The sequence below is a fragment of the Protopterus annectens genome, chromosome 1.part2 (assembly GCF_019279795.1).
Source record: "Protopterus annectens isolate FY-2018-M chromosome 1.part2, PAN1.0, whole genome shotgun sequence".
In the NCBI taxonomy this organism is placed as follows: domain Eukaryota; kingdom Metazoa; phylum Chordata; order Ceratodontiformes; family Protopteridae; genus Protopterus; species Protopterus annectens.
The window spans coordinates 1,062,723,830-1,062,738,882 of record NC_056727.1 but is presented as its reverse complement, the minus strand read 5'-3'; positions in this window follow the sequence as shown (position 1 = coordinate 1,062,738,882).

The window sequence follows — 15,053 nt, the reverse complement described above, 5'->3', positions numbered from 1 at the left end:
TACAAAGAGGCTCTAGCTGACAATGTTTGCAGATGATTACAAGGTGGGTGGTGTTATTACCCCCCCCACATGAGGTTGACATCCTTCACAAATGCCTTTCTGAGACCTATGACTGTTGTCAGAACCCTGGACATAAGCTTAATGCCAGATGATGTGCCGCCATCCCCTTTGGGTACAACATGGTTCCCATAAAGTAATACATTAGTGGTAGTCCACTGAACACTAATGGTATAACGGAATTGGGAACACAAGTTGACAGTGAGCTGAATGGTGACCACCACAGTGCCACTGTCTTCCAAACAGCCTTCTATGTTTCACTTCTCCTGACTCAGGGTGCTGAATCCTGGAAGTAAAAGGACAGTGATTCCCTGTGCACACCACTCAGTAGGCCAATCAATGTGTACTACGGCCCATTTGCCATGTACCCACTGGATACCAGCAACAACAGGAGAGGGTGAAAATGTACCTCACAAAGAGGATCTTAGGTGCTACACACTTGCCACATACGGACATACTCCAACAACTGCAATGAATCTCTGTCTCATATTGACTACTTAAGTGCAATCTCTGGCTGACATACACATGTCTGACCCAACCCTGACAGAAATGCTACATCCGAGGACACCAATCTGTCCACAAAACATGTCCCAGAAACTTCAACCCCATCTTCACAATCAACAGGATATGCTGGGGGGACAGGTTTACATCCCAGAGACTGCCCATGCCATGGAATAGATGCCACATACATGTCAAGCTGACCACATCACTGGCCCTCTTCAAGAAAAATCAGGAGGAGTGGATGTGGAATAGAATACCCATCCTGGGGATGACTCTAGCAACTATACTCAGTAGACACACTCGGGAGTTTCATCAGGTGGCATGATGCAGTGTATTCCCATGGGCTAGCCTTGTAAAGCCTCCATGGCCATTTGCCACATACACACCGATGACTCTTTGAAACCATGGAGCTCAGTACTGTCAAATGTGTGTATGTGCATTTGTGTATGTGAAAGTGTTTGTGAGAGTGTAAACATGTGGGTGAAAGAGCTGGTGGCCGTCTCACTCAGTACAACTACCATTGCCATACTTTACAAGTGCTGTAGATGTTATTCACTCTATAGGTACCTTGGGACACTCCACAACCTATAAACTCTGTGGTGTGTGCAGTAACTGCATAACACTATAATACCAATAACCACATAGCTAGGGGTTCTAATATGAGCCCTGGCAAATGTGTGTGTGTTTTATTGTGTGTATATATGTGTAGGTTACAGTATTTTGTGGCCTCTCTCACCCAGTACATCCCAATTGTCATAATTTGCAAGGCCTGGTGCTGTCCCTCACCTTAGAAGTACCTTTGGACAAGTGCCACCCCATAACCTCCATGGCGCATGTGATAAATGAGTAACAATGTAGTAGCAATAAATAGATAGGTAGGGGTTCTACTCCTAGTCCTGGCAAATGTGTGTGAAAGAAGAGTATCTTGGATGTGTGTGTGTGTGTGTGTGTGTGTGTGTGTGTGTGTGTGTGTGTGTGTTTGTGTGTGTTTGTGTGTGTATGTGACTTTTCTGATGGTGATGTGTGTGTGTGTTTGTATGCACACAGTCATGCCATGTGGGCACCCTTACACTGGAGTATTTTGGACAGCTGTGGGCCATACATTGCAGGGTGTACTTTTCACCATCTCTGGCCATGGACACAGGAACTGGGCCTGCTGAGGGTATCACCAACACCACCAGGTCCAAGTCCAGATGCAGTACTACTCCCCGCTGGTGACTGCTGCATGTTGGATCTGCATCCCTGTTGGGACCATCCAGGATCAAGTACTCATGGCCTGCTGCATAATTGCATGGACAGCACACCCCCTTCAGTAGTGCTGGTGGTACTGCCAGCATGGGAATGTGATGGTGCATGGCCATGTAGACCCTCAGCTGATCGTGGTGCTGCCCTACAGCCACATGGCTGCTGTCAGTGTCCACCAAATGCTCAGACACAGATACTCCACAGTCAAGGAGTGCCAAGGTCTCCCCCCACCATCTATCCATGACCCCATTATGCTCACAGATGGCTGCAGTGAGTTCATATTGCCATGGACACCAGGGACGTGCTCATCCATGACCCTGCGTATATGTCTGGTATTATGTTCATTATGTGCTTGTGCCCACATGACAGCCTGAAACATGCGTCTGGTGACTGCTGCTGTGGCACTTGCAAAAGGGGCATGACGTGCTGCAACCCACCTCTGAGCACTCCTGCCCATCTGCCTGTTTGGGACCTCACCAGCACTCTGACTATGGCTAGTGCCAGCACCTTCACTTGCCATAGTCACCACAGTAGCCTGTTCTATGCCACCACCCACCAACTGTCCATTACGTGTGACCACTGGTGAAGGGGTATGTGTGGCCATTCTGACTGTGTGCGGGGATGGGTTTGACAATAGTGGGATGCCAACCAATGGCACAGTATCAGACCCTGACAACCCCACCTGTGCCTCAATATGAGTATCATCATGGTCAGATTCTGAAGAGACACTGTCATCAGTATCAGAGCGGGAGTGACTGCAGCCACCATGTCCACCTGTGAGGGAAAAGCAACATATGTAAATCAGTACTGGCACTGTAAGATTTGCTGGTACACACACACACACACACACACACACACACACACACACACACACACACACACACACACACACACACGTGAGGTGCCTCAAAGGCATTAGACAGACCTCACATTAGCTGACAGGGGGCATTCACGACACACAATCAGACAATAACATACACACTCTGGACAGATCCTCAGCATCATACAGTGCAGCCCTTTCCAATTACCATTACTACTAATATACACCTCTGGGATACATGAGTGGTGTTAGTAGGTGATTGCCTTCACCTAGCACACACTGCACCCATGTAAATTATTGCTGTTCACCTGTATAGCACTGTGGCAAACCCTACAGAACATATCCCCCAACTGTACATGGTTTTGCTTAATGTCTACATGTGTGGCTCATATGTTTGGTCTGATCCTCACAACTCCTGTGTTTGTTTGATACATTACTGTGTTGGCCTGTGGATTGGTGCCACTAAGTAATGTCCTAATTGGAGGTGCAGACTGCATAACCTGCAGTACATGTATTTTAAAACAAAGCAGGTTACTCAAACAACTTCCCAAGCTTACAGTGGATATAGTATGTGTACACACACCTGTTAACATGCCAGGTTTTTGTGGTATATCACATGAGACCTCAGAAATAAGGTCATAACAATGCCATCATTTCATATGACATATGAGCTGTGCAATCCAAATGAAGAACATACACATCAGTTACAGAAAACATCTGGTAACTGAAATTGGTACAATAGACTGGTTGCATGAGTGTGCACATCCTTAAAGTTATACTCTGTTAAAACAACCTCTGATTTAATCACAGCATACAGTCCTCTTGTGGAGGTATCTATCAGCATGGCACATCTTGACTTGCCAATGTTTGCACACTCTCCCTTCCAAAATGCCTCCAACTATGTCAGATTGCAAGGGCATCCCCTGTGTACTGCCCTCTTCAGGTCACCCTGTATATATCCTATTGGATATAGGTATGGGCTCTGACTCGGCCAGTGCAGAACATTGCATGTGTTCTGGTGAAGCAATCCTTTTGGTGATATGGATGTATGGTTTGGGCCATTGTTGTGGAAAGGTGGAATTCCTCACCATCCACAGCTATGTGGAAGACACTAGAACATTTTGGAGACACAAGGGACTAGTGTTTGGAACTATTCATAATCCCCTCTAACTTGGCTACAGCCCCAGTTCCAGCTTTTGAACAGCAACCCCAAAGCAGGACACTGCCTTCCCCATACTTCACTATGGGAATGGTGTTGTTGTGTTGATGTGCAGTGGTGATATTGTGCCAAACACACCTGTCAGAATTGTGGCCAAAGAGTACAGCCATGGTCCCATATTACCATAACACATTTTCCCACTTGCTTTTTGGAAACCTGATGTACTGCTGTCAAACTTTCACCAGGCCTGGATATTGTTTGTTGCGAGGAACTTCTGCCATCTTCCAACCCCACCCTATATTCAGGACATATGGAGACCATGGAAGGTTGCTGTGACATATAGTACACACCCAGTACTTCCTGGAGATTCCTGTTACTCCTTTACTGTTGCTGTAGGGCTCCTGGCAGCCTCCCTGGCCAGTTTTGGTCATGTATTCTCATAGACATTGGTGGGATGTCTACTCCTTCACAATGTCACTGTAGCCCCATATTGTCAACACCTTTTGATGACTGTCTGCACTGTGTTCTATGGTATGTGCAATGCTGTGGAAATGTTTGAGTACCCTTCTCCAGGCTGATACATCTCAACATGTGGTCCCTTAGCAGCTTTGTCAGCTCTACGTGAACCATGGCTGTTGCTGTAGCAGGCAACTGGGTATATGTTAGGATAATCCTGGTAGGACAGCTGACCATTAGTTGCTGTTAATTAAAGAGTTTCTGTAATTGATGGCTGTTGTGTAACCAATAAGATGTACTGCTGCAGTTATATTGAAAGCTGCCTCAGCACAGTACTAGCTTCATCCTGTGTACACATATGCATCTAGGTTGTTATACTATTGTTATGTGTCATTATTGTTCGTCTAACAGATTTGTTTGCTTTACAATTGAACTGTACAGGTCATAGGTCACATGAAAGGTTGGCAGTATTTTCAACTTGTCTATTGTGCTCTCATTTTTGTATATCACACATATTTGGCATTCTAACAGGTGTGTACTCCATTTATATGCACTGTATACCACTAATTTCTACAATATGACCCTAGTTTTGGGCCTTTGTTCCCCCCATTTTGTCTGTCTTTGTCAAGGTGTCCTGCAGTGACAGTTTGTGATGTATGCTACAGATATGTGACATCTCCTGCAAATAGGCCCCTGTCATGACCACCATGATGCAATGCAGTAAACACCACCAAAGGTGAACATGCAGATATTGCCAATGAGTGTAACAGTTGTGTACATGGTCACATGTATTAACGGGTCTATATTATATTTTCGAAAGTTTCAGACATTGAACACCATATGGTCGACACCATATGAGTGATGTTTGAAATTTTGAAAATATAATAAAAAAATAAAAATAAAAAAATGATACTTACCTAAACGCTATAGGAAGAGGGCAAGCCCCAATGCACCACCCACATCCCTGCTACTAAATATTCCTACTCCGAGATCACACTGCATTGAAGTAAAGGGAAAATATTCCCTACGGCAATTTCCATGTTAGACGCATGACATTTCAATGTTTCGATCAATCGGGTTCGCTCAATTCTCATTCACCATTTACAATTTTCGATCACACAATAGGAACCCACATTAACTTTAGCATGCCTGAGGTAATGGTAATCCACAACAGGGAAACCCCATACTTACTGAGTTCAGGCTGCTGTCCAATGTGCACACCAAAGGGATCTATGTAGTTGTGAGGGAGTGGTCAGCAGATTCAAATTAGGCATTGATACAAGATGAATGCTACATTTCTGCACAGGTACAGTACACACTGTGATATTACACAATTTGCTGTTCTTCACCATAGATGTGCACTTGTGTGCATTACTACACTCCACCCACTAATCCATTTTGCACTGACTCTGTAGAAGACAGTTTTAATGCCACCTCATTACATTGATGTGCATTTTGGCCTTACCTGGATGCTCCTCACCTGTTGCCTGGGTGCCACCCACCTACACAACTGCTGTTTCCCGTGTTTGAGTTTGTGTGGGGGCTACCCCAAGGTTGGCAAGGAGCTCCTCTGTCACTGTAAGTGGGGCCTGTGTGGCTGGTCCCTCACTGGTAGCAGTACAGTCCCTCACTACAGCAGCAGCCCTTTGCCAGTGCTCTGTGTCTGACCTGATCTGATCGTATTTGCATCCATGGTGGCCCAGCACATTCACTCTGTGGATGATCTCATCCTACAGGGCAGTCAGCTCCTGCAGATTTTGCTGGCTATGGCCAGAAAGGATGCCATAGTTTAAGATTACAGCTTCTGTGATGGCTGCTGTCTCCGCATCGGTGTAAGGCATTTGCCGCTGCATGGCACCTGGAGGACATACACAGGGAAATACATCACAGGACCTCAGACATTGCCCAGAGTTCTTTACAGAGCCAGTACATGCATATGGACTATCATTAGCCACCACTTACTAACACATCATACCCCTGTACATGGCAGCATTGTATGAACATGCATTGTACTCCTGGTCCTGATGTGTCATGTTCCCTCCAATGAGGGCCAGTACATTGCATAAAGCACCATTCATCATCCACATTTGTGTAGAGGGATGACAGTGGCCATGTTCCTTGCAGATGGGATGTCAATGGTGCTCAGGGCTTACTTGCATACAGTGTGTAATGGAGCTGGAAGCATATGCCTGGGTTCATGTAGGATGCAGACAGAATGTTATCAGGCCCTAAGGGGACTTACTTTTGTCAACTTTGATTAGGCAGTTTGCACCTGATCCATGACGGTGAGGGGAGGGGTGTGCGTGCTGTTCATATCCACCTATACTGATGATGATCCTGGTTAGTGATGTTTGCCCTAAAACTGTCTGCAGCAGGTTGGCTGTAGCTATGGTGTGTGTGCATGTGCTGTGATTGACCACCATTACAGGGTGAGTTGGGTTGGTGCCTCTGAGACTGCAGACATATGTGAAGATGGCCTTGTGATTGCCCTTAGTGGATGTGTCCAATTTGTATTCATAGTTAGCTTTACAGTAATCCACATGTGACCTATTATGCTCTTCAGACAAAGGTTGACATGCCGCCCAATTGGTGCCTGCTCCTACTTTGCCCTGTACAACCAATATAGCATCACATTATGTGCTTTATGCATTGCTGCTGTCCAGCAAAGGGGTTTTCTCTACTTTGGTGGAGACAGGTTTTACAAGTACAGTTTTGCTGAGGCCATACAGCTATGTGGGTGGTCATATATCTGTTTGTAGTAGGCATGGACACAAGGTCAGAACGCAGTTGGCCACCTCTACAATTTCAATGTGATACTCATGCTTATTATACTACCCATGTCTGCGTTAGGGCAATGATGCCACCAGTCGTTGTAGAGGTGTAACTCTGTTGGATGCACAGAAACTAAGGTTACACATGCATACAATATGTACAGCTTATTCACCTGATATTTTGCATCCCATGTCAGCTGTTATGAGGCAGCCAGGTACACCTACCCATACATACCTATACACAGATAATACCTGCTATACATTTCTGTTCTGTGTCAGTATGGCACACTGTAATAACAGTCTTGCTGCTCAGTCAGTCCTGTCAACCTATTAGGGCAGGACATCTGTAAGACAATGCACACACATGGTGGGCTATGGGCCGCAATTAGTGACACTTTCTTCATATTGCTGTAACACACATATATCATTTGATAGTGCAGTAGCCTTTGCATTCACAGACATACCCTGGAAGATGTCTGATGCTCATATGGCAGGCAGAGAGGTGAAAGGCTAGGTGTGTGGTAGTGAGTGTAGGAACTGTTAATGTGAGTATAACTGGTATGAGGACAGTGCTAGCTGATATGCTGGACAGAGGAAAGGTGGATATATTGTGTGTGCCAGAGACCAGATGGAAGGGGTTTACAGCTGTGTGTATCGGAGTCGGGCACAAATAGTTCTATCATGGTGTGTATGGGAGAGGAAATGGTGTAGGGGTTAACCTGAAAGAACATTATGCCAAGAGTGTTTGTAGAGGTGATAAGAGTGTTGGGTAGAGTGATGTTCAGGAGGCTGGGAATTGAAGATGTAATGGTGACAGTTGTTAGTGCATATGCTCCATTAATTGCATGTGTGATGGATGAGACAGACGTACTTTGATGTGATTGGATGAAGCGGTGATGCCTGTATCCAAGGGTGAGTGAGTGGTGATTGGAGTGGATTCCAATGGGCATGTGGGTGAAGGGGAGAGATGGGATGCAGAAGTGATGTGTAGGTATGGTGTTAAGGAAAGGAATGCAGAAGGTGAGATGGTGTTTGAGTTTGCAACAGAGGTTGGACATGGATGTGGTGAATACATAGTATTACAGTACTGAGGGGCATAGGGTGACATACAAGAGTGGAGGAAGATGCACACAGGTGAAATATATCCTATGCAGATAGGCCTGTTTGAAGGGGATTGGTAACTGTAAAGTGGTGACAGGGGAAAGTGTAGTTAGACAGCATGGAAGGTTGGTCTGTGGGACAACGTTGGTGATCACGAAGAGGGGGAGGAGTGTGAGGGAGGCACCACAGATCAAATGGTGGATACTGAGAAAGGGTGATTGTGAGGTTGAGTTCAGGAAAGAGTTAAGACAGGCAGTGGGCGACAGTCAAGAGTTTTAGCAAATATCTGGGTAACTACATCCGAGCTAGTAAGGGAGATGAGTATAATGGGGCTTGGTGTGACACCTGCACAGAGAAAGGAGGACAGGAAGACCTGGCGGTGGCATGAGGAAGTATAAGGGAGTATACTGAGAAACAGGTTGGCCAAGGAGAAGTGGGATTGTCAGACAGATGCAGAAAGTAGACAAGTGTATAGGGAGATGGGGTGCATGGTAAAGAGAGTGGTGGCAAAGGCTGAGGATGGGGCATCTGAAGGGTTGTATGTCAGGTTGTACACCCCAAAGATGGAAAATAAGGCCTGTACCAATTGGCTTGACAGAGGCATGTAGCTAGGAAGGATGTGCAGCAGATAAGGCTGAGAAAGGATAAGGGTGGAACTGCACTCACTAGCAAGTAGAGTGTGTCGAGCAGGTGGAAACAGTACTTTGATGGGCTGTTGAATGAAGAAAATGAGAGAGTGAGAAGGTTGGATGATGAGGTATGGTGAATCAGGAAGTGCAATAGATTATCAAGGGGGAAGTAAGGATAGCTATGAAGAGGTTTAAGAAGGGAAAGTCTATTGGTTCAGATGACATACCTGTGGAAGCATGGATGTGCTTAGGACAAATGGCAGTGGTCTTTTTAACCAGATTCTTTACTGTAATCTAGGAAAGTGAGAGGATGCATGAGGAGTGGTTGAAATGTGTTTGGGTACTGATTATGAGAATAAGGGTGGTGTGCAGAGGTGTAGTAACTACAGAGGGATAACACTGATCAGTCACAGCATGAGGTAATGGTAAAGGGTGGTGGAAGCTAAGCTAAGAAGGGAGGTGAGGATTACTGATCAGCAGCATGGTTTCATGTCAGGATGGATCAGTACAGACGCAATGTTTGCTCTGAGAGTGGTGATGGGAACATACAGTGAAGGTCGGACGTAGCTGCATTGTGTTTTGTTGGACTTACAGACAGCATATGATAGGATGCCTAGAGAGGAGTTGTGTATTGTATGAGGTGGTCAGGAGTGGCCGAGGAATCTGTAAGAATGCTACAGGATATGTACAAGGCTAGTGTGACAGCAGTGAGTTCTGCATTGGGAGTGACAGGTGTGTTTAAGGTGGAGGTAGGAGTACATCAGGGATCAGCTATGAGCCCTTACTTATTTGCAGTGGTGATGGACAGGTTGACAGACATGATCAGACAGGATTCCCCCTAGACTGTGCTGTTTGCAGATGACATTGTGGTCTGTAGTGAGAGTAGGGAACAGGTTGATGAGACCCTGGAGCAGTGGACGTATGGTCTAGAGGGGAAGGAATGATGGTCAGCAGAACTAAGATGGAATATATGTGTGTGAATGGGAGGGAGGGTGGAGGAATGGTGAGGATGCAGGGAGTACAGTTTGCTAAGGTGGATAGGTGTAAATACTTGGGAAAAAGAAGGTTACTGTCAGTTGCCTATCGGATGCCAGGATCCGCCACATAACCCACGCACTCAGGTCACTCTACAACAAGTACAAATATGACTCTGTCATTGTCCATGTTGGTGTGAATGACCTGAGATGTACCTCCCTGGACTACATGAAGAGACATGGAAGAGCTCTCCGATCTTGTAGCCCAGGCAGGTATGACCCTAACCCTGAGTAGCATTCTGCCATCGCCCAGAATGATATTGCAGTACAAGAACAAAATGATTGACTGCAACAATTGGCTAAGCTTCTGGTGTCATTCTAAGGGGATCCAGTATCTGTCTACTTGGGATGACATGGTCGACAGACCACGATGCTTTGCCACAGATGGTCTGCACCTGTCGCCCCTGGGATTCCAGATACTGGCTGAGGCTCTTGCTGCCCCTATAGTGCCTTTTTTAGGCAAGGTTCAAATAACAAATTCACCACTGTAACAGGAACAGGCAAGCAAAAAGTGAGGGTAATGCTACTCAGTGCTAGAAGTCTAAATCTCAAAATTCATTCACTCGAGGCACTCCTTAAAATGGAGAACATTGATATCTGTGCAGTGACAGAGACCTGGTTCAAGGCTCCAGAGAGCACCTCTGCACTAACAGGCTATAACTCATACCACACCTTTCGGCCATGTAACCTGGAGTGAAACACCAAAGGTGGAGGTGTGTCCATATTCATTAAGGATATCCACACCTCCAGGCTAGTTGCTCAGCATAATGCATCCAAGGTTATCCAAGTGCGACTAACTCTGGACAAAACTGCAATCCAAATTGTAGCTTGCTACAGATCCCCCACCATGCCCCAGGATTCCCACTCCTCTTTTCTTGATGTACTGGAAAATATTAGGGTTGAACCAAACACCCTAATAATGGGTGACTTCAACTATCCCACCATTAACTGGGAAAACTACTCATGTACCAACACCTTAGCTCAATGTTTTCTGGAATTCATAAACTCCAATGCCCTGGATAAACTTATCCACACCCCCACCAGGGGCAACAATATCTTAGACCTAGTCATTACCAACATGAGTGACCGGTGTTCCACACCTGAAGTCAACTCCTCGTTGGTCCGATCCGAACATGAGCTAATCACCCTTGATTTCCACATCCCACCCCCACCCCCCATTAAGGAAACCACGGTAAAAAATTTCTCCAAAGCTAACTTCATGCTTCTTAAGACAGAAGTGGTGAACTTCATGACACCCATGCAGATGAGCAATACAATTACAACTGCTGAATCCTACACAATTGCACTCTATAAGCACTTACATGGTGCATGGATTGTGCTATTCCCAAACAGAACCAAGAAGCTATCCTGCAAAAAAATGAAGCCAATCTGGTGGTCCCCTGCCATAAACAAACTGTACAACAGAAGGAAGAAACTGTTGCAAAAGAGAGTAAAATCCCATGAGTGGAGGAGCTTCCTGGCCAGCCTCAGTAAAAAGCTGAGATCCCTTATAAGATCCTTCAAAGCTAGCTATGAGAACAAAATCACCACTAATTCTAAGGACAACCACAAAGCATTCTATAGCTATGTTAAGAATCCCGAAGGCAACACCCAGATCTGCTCTGAGTTACAGCACAAAGGCATGAAAATTACAGAACCAACTGATATTGCCTACATCCTGGCAGATAACTTCAGTGCTAACTTTACCCCCCACTTACCCCCTAACGGGCCCATATCTATACAGGAAGAATGCAGAGTCCCTGTAATCACAACTATGCAGGTAAAAGCTGCACTCTCTAAAGCCAAAAACACAGCATCCATGGGACCGGACAACATCCCAGGCTGCGTTTTACACGAACTTCAGAACGAACTGGCTCCACACACAAGCACCGTGTTCAATAATAGCCTCGTATCAGGCTTTGTGGCCACTGAATGATGCACAGCAACAGTTATCCCACTCCACAAAGGGAGAGCCACCACTGATCCTGGGAACTATCGACCTATTAGCCTGATGAGCCTGGTCTGCAAGGCCATGGAATGTATCATCATGGAACTCATAAACAAAGACATTGGTAACCTCCAAACTCTGGATCCCACCTAGTTTGGGCTTGTGAAAGGCAGATCATGCCTCCTGAACCTGATCGACTTCTTTGAGGCAATCACCAAAGCCATAGATGAGGATAAGGTGGTTCACATAGCCTATTTTGACCTTGACAAGGCTTTCAATACCATCCCCCATTCTGGAATTATAGCTAAACTCACTAAACTAGGTATAAATCCCTACGTCACAAGGTGGGCTCACTGACAGAACCCACACTGTAAAAATTGCAGACTCCAAATCTGACCTCAAAGCAGTGACAAGTGGAGTACCACAGGGTTCCGTCCTGGGACCTCTACTGTTTGGTATCTATTTCTCTGACGTACAGGCTAACACAGAAGGTCTCTGGCTAATGAAGTTTGCAGATGACTGCAAACTAGGAGCCATTGTCAAGTCCACAAATGATGTGGACATCCTACAGAAGGGCCTCGCTGAGACAGATGCCTGGTGTCAGAGCCATGGCCTCAAGCTCAATGCCAAAAAGTGCAGTGTCATCCCCTTTGGTAAAAACTCTGTACCCATGAACTACCACACAGGCAGCAATCTACTTAACACCGAATGTGTGATAAGAGACCTTGGGACCCAGGTGGACAGTAGTCTCTCCTTTGATAGTCACATTGCCACAGTAGTCAGGAAGTCCTTCTACATGACACACCTCATCATAAAAGGGTTCTCATCCAGGGAAAAAAAGAGGTCATTGTTCCCCTGTACTCATTAGACCCATTATAGAGTACAATGCCCCTGTTGGAATGTACCTCACAAGACATCTGCAGCAGCTGGAATGGACAAAGAAGTACCTCACAAAGAGGATTACTGGCCTCAAACAAATGCCCTACACTGACTGCCTCAAAAAAACTCCAGCTCTGTAGCATATCATCTACTCCAAGGTGATCTCTGCCTAATATATAAAGCTATGTCAAACCCAGAGCTGTTGGACATGCTACACCTAAAGAAATCCCAATCCCTCTGAGTTACATGCTTTTGAGACCTAAACCTTGTCACCACAATAAACAGGACATGCTGGAGGGAAAGATTCCTGTCTCACAGACTTCCCATACTCTGGAACAGGCTACCCATCTATGTCAAGCAAAGTTCTTCATTAGCACTCTTCAAGAAAAATCTTAATGAGTGGATGGGAAATAGGAAATACACCCTGGGGATCACTTCTGTGTCTCTGCTCGACAGTGGCACAAGAAAATAACTTTTTTGGGTGGCGTAAGCCAGGGAACCTTGTTGTTTAGGCTTATGTAGGTCCTTGGGCCGATAGCCTAGTATCTACCTATGAACCTATGAACTTATGAACATGCAGCAAACTCAAAAGACATTTAAATTAAGTGGAGAGCTCCAGTAGTTACAGTGTTCTGCATGGATTGTCTATAAGGCTTTGCTCTCAGGTAAACTTGTGTTTTTGAATTTTGACCTTAGCATATTTGTCTTATAAAATGCCTATGATTCCTTCTATATAGCTTTTCTTCTTTCTTATAAACAACAGTGGAGTTGTTTCAATTGCTCTGCTAACTATGTCAGCTTCCTGTGGGTTTCATATTTTTATTTTGTCTCCAAACAGTAAATCAAAGTCTCCAGCAGTGTCCTCAGTAGTAGTACTTCTATCTCTTCTGGTTTCTTTCCAGCATTTTATCTTCTTTATGTTAGTGTTCAGGAATCAGTAATTCAGTTGATGTAGCTGAGTTGCTTTTCAACCTATTGCCAGTTGACAACAGAGTGGGTGAGAGACAGAGTCCCTATAAGTGATTGTTTCTATAATCCATTTTATGGGAAAAGACAAAAACAATACTCAGAGTTTTGTTGCTCCTGTTTTTCAAGAGAATTTTCTCTATATAGTTGTCTACTCAAGGCAACTGAACTGTAGACAGAGCACAATAGATATTACACTCGTGAATTCCCACTCACACTTAGAATTTCTGCATTTCTGGCTTTTGTTTTATTTAGTTTTGTCAAGTAAAACACTATCATGTTTTCCCTCTGCTGTGAATATAAACTTTTATACACAAATCACACTTACACATGTCAAGTCTACCAGTATGATTATGTCAGGGGAAATGGAATAATCTACATACATATATATGTATATATACATCAACACTCTGAAAGTGCGTGGGACATCAAGGTGCTCGGAATACAATATTCAGTGTGCACACTGAGGACGCCTTGAGCGAAACCGGTCGCCGGTTTGTGTTGTGTTTTTGTTGGGCAGGTGCCTAATAAACTTCTCACAACTTTGGCTTTTGGATTTATTTGGAGTGCTGGATTCTTTTTTTGGAACTGTATATATATATATATATATATATATATATATATATATATATATATATATATATATATATATATATATATATATTTTGATATATATATATATATATATATATATATATATGTATATATATAAAATGTCTATCAGTTTGTGCAGAGGATTCAGGCTGTGAGATGGAATTCCTGGTGCCCTCAGCACTCATTTGCCAACTGTGTGACCTTCAACAAGTGACTTAACCAGACGTTGCTCCCAGGTTACTCCTGAGAAGGCACTGTATGTCCAATGTATCATCATTATTATTATTATTATTATTATGCATGTCTACTATGCATGCCTTCTCTGAACTGAAAAAACTCTGCACCCACTATAATCAATATTTGAAAATAGACTCCACTATCAGCATGACCACAGAATAAACAGTTAATGTCTTTTCTAAATTACTGTTATGATATGTACTAAATATGGTACAGTTCTGTTCTACTTATACTGTTTGATTCAAAATTTCTCTATAGCAGGTTATATCTTATTTTAATTTTTCAGACATGATTCATGCATTTCCTCATTTGTTATTTTTTCATCCAAAAAGAAGGCACTATTTTCTCATCTTTGAACATTAATATGACCTGCATATATCAGACTTATCACTTGTATTTCAGACACATCCCTTCTTATTTTGCATTTTTTATCTATCTTGAATTTGTGCTGTCAAAATCTATTCAACATCTGTATCAATCTCCTTCCATATTACTCTTCTGTTTGATTCAACATTAATAGATCAACAGCTATCTTTATAAAACATCCTCAGCCTTCATTTACTTGTTTTTCTCTTCTTTGGAATACTTATATTAACAATAACAATATGGCATGGACAGCTAAGGAATCTGTAGCTTCCAAAATTCATACTAAAATT